Source organism: Schistocerca nitens, chromosome 1 (assembly GCF_023898315.1).
Source record: "Schistocerca nitens isolate TAMUIC-IGC-003100 chromosome 1, iqSchNite1.1, whole genome shotgun sequence".
NCBI lineage: Eukaryota > Metazoa > Arthropoda > Insecta > Orthoptera > Acrididae > Schistocerca > Schistocerca nitens.
The window spans coordinates 449,412,712-449,420,617 of record NC_064614.1 but is presented as its reverse complement, the minus strand read 5'-3'; positions in this window follow the sequence as shown (position 1 = coordinate 449,420,617).

Below are 7,906 nucleotides of genomic sequence, written 5' to 3'. Positions count from 1 at the left end.
GACCAAGAGATGAATACACTAAGCAGATTCAGAAGGATGTAGGTTGCAGTAGGTACTGGGAGATGAAGAAGCTTGCACAGGATAGAGTAGCATGGAGAGCTGCATCAAACCAGTCTCAGGACTGAAGACCACAACAACAACAACAACAATCGCTGTGGCAACACACTCGCGACTGCCAGGCGCTTTAATCTCCATCGACTTCAAACAAGCGTTTGACCACGTCAATCATGCATTCCTCAACGCAGTGATGGACCGAATGGCAATTCCCCCGACGTTCACGCAAGTGATTATGCGGCTCGTTCGTGGAGCAACGTCCAGACTTCTCGTCAACGGCAGACTTAACAGAACCTATACGGATTGAACGCTCCGTACGGCAGGGTTGCCCTTTGTCGACGGTGCTTCATGCCATTGCGATGGAACCACTCATTTGCGGATTACGGCGACGTTTGACAGGTATTCCACTCCGGGATCATATGTTCCGTTGCCGAGCTTACGCGGACGACTTGGCCATCGTCGTACGTTCAGCGGCCGACGTACAAGCTGCGATTCAGTGGATCACCCGTTACAGTGCAGGGGCAGGGAGCGCTATGAACGTGGCAAAATCATGCGCCATGAAGATCGGCCGCGGCCTTCCCGCAGACAGCGTAGTCCCATTTCAACTGGTGGACACACTTCGTTGTCTCGGATTGGTGTACACGCGAGAGATCAATTTTCGGGCGCTACTGCAACGCATCCGGGCCAACGTACAAAATCACATACTACGCCCGCTGAATATGTGCCAGAGAGTCACCTTCGTCAATACCCATCTGGCAGCCCGGATACCCCATATAGCGCAGATTCTACCCATCACTGCGACAATGGCGGCCAGATTACAGGCGGCTTTCGGCTATTTTATTTGTTCTGGACACATCTTCAAAGTCCAGTATGAAGCTCTCACCTTACCGAAGCGGGACGGTGGCCTCGATCTGGTTAATGTGAGAGCCAGGACTACGGCACTTTACACCAATACTATGCTCCGGTTATGGAAAAGCCAAAATGCTAGTTTTACTGGAATGTTGACCACTGAGCTCGCACCTGTTTCGAGACGCCCACCGACGTCTCTGGCACACATCCCACCTCCGATGTCACATATCGGCCGTTTCTTTTTGAAGTATAGCTACATATGCACCGAGCTCCCCAGGACCAGGAAGACGACCACCCGCGACATCTATAACATAACGTTTCTCCTACCATGATGATATATCCTGACTCGACCTACTTTCCATCGGCTAAGTGGCACGCCATCACATGGATCAGTGGCATGGCTGTCCACTACCTCTTCCGGGACGACATCATCGATCCGGCGGACTTTTGGACACGCCTCCAAGTACATCACCACACCCTTCGCCGACATCGACACTATCGGGCCACTTTCGCGAACTATTTACAGCGTATTTTCACCAACCCGCCTCAAAGCTGGAATCTCAACGAACTGTGCCAGCCAAGACTGGACGATCCCACGTTCCCCTTTAATGGTCAATGATAGAATGCATTTTGTTCTGATGGCGCGCCAAAGTGGAGGATGGCGCGGAAAGTATTTCTATTTTATTTCACTTCTCTTTTCTCCTCTTCTAAGTTTTTTTTTCCTTACACATGTAACAAAAAAAATCAATAAATAAAAAAAAGAACGCCGTTGCGGAAATATAGCTACCTTTTATGTTTTACTTTTCAAAGGATATTGTGTTATTTTATGAAGAATGTCGTCTTTTATTTTCATACACAAGAGGTTTTTATTTGTTTTCTCCTTACCTGCAACTTAAAAAAAGAAAAAGACTAAAAAAGAAAAAAGTAAAAAAAAAATCAAATAAAAAAAGAAAACAAAAAAACAAAAAAAGATGGTAGAGCACTTGCCCGAGAAAAAAAAAGTTGGTAGAGCACTTGCCCGCGAAAGGCAAAGGTCCCGAGTTCGAGTCTCGGCCCGGCACACAGTTTTAATCTGCCAGGAAGTTTCAAAGGAACTGAATTTTTACGGCAGTTATAGCTTTGTATGTCAGGTTCATTATGAAATGCCATTCATTTCGCTTATACTCATAGTTTTTGTGGTATTTCGAATATAACACACTGTCTGGAATTTGAAAAGTTTGCAATGAATTTGCGTTTGGTTCATATTAGATCAAATATTGCTGCTTATGAATTTTTTACTAAAACTAAATTTTTCTTTAGACTTGGAAGCACATCTCTACCTATCATCAGTCTCGAGAAACTTTATGCTACGTGACGCGCTCATTTGCGATCGCGTGCGCCAGCTATAATGGTGGAATGAAATACTCATAACATCCCTCATATCTCACAAAAAGTCTGAGATATCGCAAAGAGATTTTGGTAAATGATAGCACGCAACGAACGAATTTAGTCATGTGGTAAACAGGAACTTTCTTATCCACAGCGATTTACGAGTAACTGCAGACTTTTGCAATGGAATGATGCAGTTTTTTAAGAGTCATCGATAGCCAGTGAAACGTGAATTTGTATGGCTTTGTAACAAGATAATTGAAGAAATTACACTTTTGTGCTTATACCGGGCATGTGCATTTTCATAAGCTTTGGACCTGATTTGTCCTTATTCCTCGTTTAATAAACCGCTGTTTCAATATTATAACTCAGCTGCAGCAACATTAGGATGCCAGCGAGGTGACGGTATGTAAACTCCACTTTGTTTTGCCAGAAGAACCAAATTTTAATATGGCAATAAGGGAAATGTAAGTGATATTCGACATTCGCCACTGATGAAGGAGTGCTATTTCGCTTTCAGCAAGTGTCTGTTGCTACTAGTAAAGGTGGTGCACCAATAACCACATCGAAAAGCTTACACAGCTGTACCGTGAAGCACTTTGTTTGTGAAAACTGACACATTAACAGTGCACAAACAAAAATGTAAAACACAGTATAATTAAGAGATGGCTGAAACATTAATGCCGGACCGTTTGGCCGAGCAGTTCTAGGCGCTTCAATCTGGAATCGCGCCACCGCTACGGTCGCAGTTTCGAATCCTGCCTCGGGCATGGATGTGTGTGATGTCCTTAGGTTAGTTAGGATTAAGTAGTTCTAAGTTCAAGGGGACTGATGACCTCAGCTGTTAAGTCCCATAGCGCTCAGAGCCATTTGAACCAAGCCACCGGCCTGTATGCAGATCCGAAAGACTAGATCCGACGGACGGGGACTGCACGTTAGTGGGAAACGGCGGAACTCACATCGGCGAGCCAGATGCATCAGAGATACAGCACTTGCGGAATTTGGCCGCGCTTCTGGCCCGTCGCGGAAATCAGCTCGTGTGTGGCCAATTCTAGTCACCCCTCACGTAAGGGTGCGAGTTTTAAATGTGCCGGTACTGTCTGTATCCTGCTTATGTTAAGAATGAAATGAGAGATGATCATATCTAGACTGAATGCTTCCCAATGAAAAAAGTCTTTAGATAAATTATAATATAGACTACTGCAGCGGTTCAAAAGAAATGTGACACGACCCATTGTGAAGGAGTATTAAGGGGGGTAGGACGTGAAACGGGCCGACTTGGAGCAGAAGAGGCACCACAAGACATTTTAATTTGCACTGTCTATACTTTTACAAATAAATTCATAAAACTTTGTTAGCATGACCAGGAAGGATTCACGATTCACACTCATAGCAGAGGAAGTTCAAAAACATAACAAAACAATTTTTTTTACATGTGATATTTCATCATTTTTTTCACTTGGTATTAGCTCATTTGTTGCTGTAGGTACACTTTTCTTCATAAGTAAGAGAGATTCTTCGATGAATTTTGCACAGCATACAAACCATACTTACAGGTGTATGAAACTCTAGAATTTCCCAAATCTGTTAAAAACTGTGGTAAAAATTGAGATAATCAACTATAAAATTCGAGTTTTCTCTAAACACGAAGTTTAAAACGTTACAGCCCATTCATTTTTCCATAGATTAAATAAATTCTAGAGTTTCATACATCTGTAAGCTGTGCAAAATTCATCGAAGAATCTCTCTTACTTATGAAGAAAAGTGTACCTATAGCAACAAATACAGTAAGCGAAAAAAATCATGAAATTTCACATTTAAAAAATATTATTTTTTCGTATTTTTGAACTTCCACTGCTATGAGTGTGAATCCTGAATCCTTCCTGGTCATGCTGACAAAGTTTTATGAAATTATTTGTAAAAGTATAGACAGTGCAAATTAAAATGTCCTGTGGTACCTCTCCTTCTCGAAGTCGGCCCGTTTGACGTCCTACGCCTCTTAATGTGCAGCTGTTTTCCAACCATAAGCTGTGGCCTTGCGCTATGACTAATTGCGTCAAAATCGATCAAATCAGTGGCAGTGAATGAACAGTTTATTTGTGGCGTGTTTTTTCTCTACCCCGGAAGGCAAAAACTAAGGAACTACGGTGCAGTCGTACGTAAAACGACTTGTTTCGAGCTGTGAAAGGCATGAATGCAGATGATTGTTGATTCAAAGTGTTCTTGCTTTGAAGACGACAGCCTCTAACTGACAATATTAGGCAACAACGCAAATTTATGGCATGAATCCCATTTATTTTGTGACAAGAATGTGTCAGTAGTTAACTGTTCTGCTACTACTACTGACTGGATCGATATTGACGGAACCTGGAATAGCATAAAAATACTATCTGAGATTGAGGAACTGTCGAGCACTAATACACAACAAGAAATTGTTCCTCAGTAATGGAAGCAGTCTCAGTTCTTTTGTGTCCAATTAGTAGTCAATCATAGATCACGTTTCCTAGCTAGGTAAAAGCATGAAAATTCGAAAACCGTTTCTTTTTACAGACCTGACCGTACCAGAGAGACGGAAGACATAATTTTATTCCAACAGCGATTGTTGATTGCTCCTACAGTCACACTGGTGGGGGAGGGGGAGGGCGGTGTTGAAGGTTTCTGACACGATACTTGAGCCACAAATTCTCTGAAATGGCAGCCAGCCTTCCGAAATCCCGTTCTTCAACCACATTCATTGTCTCGTGGCTCGAAAATGACACTATGTTTACATCATAACCGCAAGCCACCTTACGGTGAGTGGCCGAGAGCACTTTATATTCCGGTGCCACTTTTCCCATTTCTTGTTCCAGTCGCGAATGGTGTGCGGGATGAACGATTATTGGTAGGACGTGGGCTCTAATCTCTTTGATGGTCATCTTACATACGTGAGAGGAATCAATACAGGGTGATTCCGTGATGCTGTTACAAACTTTCAGGGATGGTGGAGAATGGTAAGTGAATCAGTATGAAATAACGGACCCTGATCTGGAAGCGACCGAAGGGGAAGTTATAAGCGGATATCGTTTTGATATCTGTGACAGTGGAATACATGTACCGGTACTGTTGTTGCTAAGCTTGTACAGTAGGCGACTTTCAGAAGTTTTAGTGTGGATGAAAACAAGAAAAGTCTCGTAAACATGGGCTCTAATGCGCATACCTTCAGAGCTATGAGCACTAGTCCATTTTCGATACTGTGAAACACATCTCTGCTACTGGAAACTCTTTGGTTTCCGTATTTTTGGAGGAGATAGTGTGGGCAAATACCAGAAAAAAATCTTCGTAAATATGGGTTCTAAAATGCAGACCATAAGAGCTTGGGCATTCTTCAGTAGAAGAAATGTGTTTTACAGTAGCGAAGGTGGGAAAGTGCTCATAACTCTTAAGGTATGCATTTTAGAGTCAATATTTGCTGGACATATTTTTTCTTGTTGTTGTCCATAGTACCTCCTTCAAAAATATGGAAACCAAAGAGCTTGAGTAGAAGAAATGTGCTTCACAGTATCGAAAATCAAGAGTGCTAATAGCTCTTATGATATGTATTTTAAAGCCAATGTTAACTAGATTTTTTTCTTGTTTTGGTCCATACTAACACCTCAGAAAGTTGCCTACGCTATAGTCTTGGCAACAACAGTGCCGGTACATGTATTCCACTGTCAGAGGTATCATAACGCTTTTAGCTTTTAACTTTCAACTCGGTAGTTTATAGATCTGGATGTCTTACCGCAAATTGATATATTTATTCTTCCCCATAATTCCTGAAAGTTTTTAACATCACGAAATCACCCTGTATATTGATTGATTCCTGTAGGAAAGTATGTGATTTTAGCAGTACACTACATCGTGAAACACAACGCCGTTCTTCTTTGGATCTTTTAAACCCAGATGGACTAGCAATATTCGAGAATTGATCGAGGGATGGTTTTGTAAACTATCTCCTTCGTGAGTGGACTACAATAATAATAATAATATGTGTGAAATCTTGTGGGACTTAACTGCTAAGGTCATCAGTCCCTAAGCTTACACACTACTTAACCTAAATTATCGTAAGGACAAACACACATAGCCATGCCCGAGGGAGGACTCGAACCTCCGCCGGGACCAGCCTCACAGTCCATGGCTGCAGCGCCTAAGACCGCTCGGCTAATCCCTCGCGACGAGTGGACTACACTTTCTGAGAATTCTTCTAATGAGTCGAAGTCGAGTATCTGCTTCCCTTACGATTAACTTTGTGTGAACACTCCATTGTAAATGGACCAGTACGCATTCTCCCAGATATTTAATGCATGCTACTGTTTTGGTGATTGTTTGGCAATCATCAAGTAACGGATCTTTCAAAAATGGTTCAAATGGCTCTGAGCACTATGGGACTTAACATCTGAGGTCATCAGTCCCATAGAGTTGGAACTACTTAAACCTAAGGACATGACACATATCCATGCCCGAGGCAGGATTCGAACATCCAAACGTAGCAGTCAGCCGGGTGGCCGAGCGGTTGTAGGCGCTACAGTCTGGAACCGCGCGACCGCAACGGTCGAAGGTTCGAATCCTGCCTCGGGCATGGATGTGTGTGATGTCCTTAGGTTAGTTAGGTTTAAGTAGTTCTAAGTTCTAGGGGACTGATGACCTCAGATGTTAAGTCCCACAGTGCTCAGAGCCATTTGAACCATTTGCAAACGTAGCAGCAACGCGGTTCCGGACTGAAGCGACTTGAGCCGCTCGGCCAAAGCGGCCGGCACGGATCTTTCCACCAATTTCTTTGCAGTACATTTTGTTTATTTATATTAAGGATTAACTGCCAAATCTTGGACCAAGTGTCGATCCTCTGCATGTCTTCTGCATTTCGCTATAATTTTATAGCGTTGCTACTTTTCTATGTACAATAGCGTCATCCGTGAACAGCCTCCGTCGCTATCCACAAAGTCATTTACATATATTGTTAACAGTAATGGTACTGTAACACTTCCTTAGGATATGCCCGAAGTTACTTTTGCATTTGAAGACTTTTTTCTGCTAAGAATTATTGACAGTGTTCTGTTTGTTGCCTACGCACTCTTGAATTCAGTCACAAAGGTTGACTAGTTCTATTTGGTTCATTAGGCGATATCGCGGAACTGTGTCGAACGCCTTCTGAAGGTCAAGGCACATGGCAGCAACCTGGGTGTCCGCCCCTGGTAGCTGGGTGGTCAGTGAGACGGAATGTCATACCTAACGGCCCGGGTTCGATTTCCGGCTGGATCGGAGATTTTCTCCGCTCAGGTACTGGGTGTTGTGTTCTCCTTATCGTCATCATTTCATCCCCATCGACACGCAAGTCGCCGCGGTGACGTCAACTCTAAAGACTTGCACCAGGCGAACAGTCTACCCGACGGGAGGCCCTAGCCCCACGGCACTTTATCAACCTGGGTGCCGATATCTACCGCTTTTAGGGTCACCTGGTCGAACAGAGCTAGCTTGATGTTATAAGGATGGTCGTTTGTGGATTCCATGTTGAATTCTACGGAGGAGATTTTCGGTCTCCAAGATCCAGTCACGCAGTCATAATGTAATTGTTCTTTCCACCTATTTATTTGCAGTACATGTTTTTTGTTCATATTAA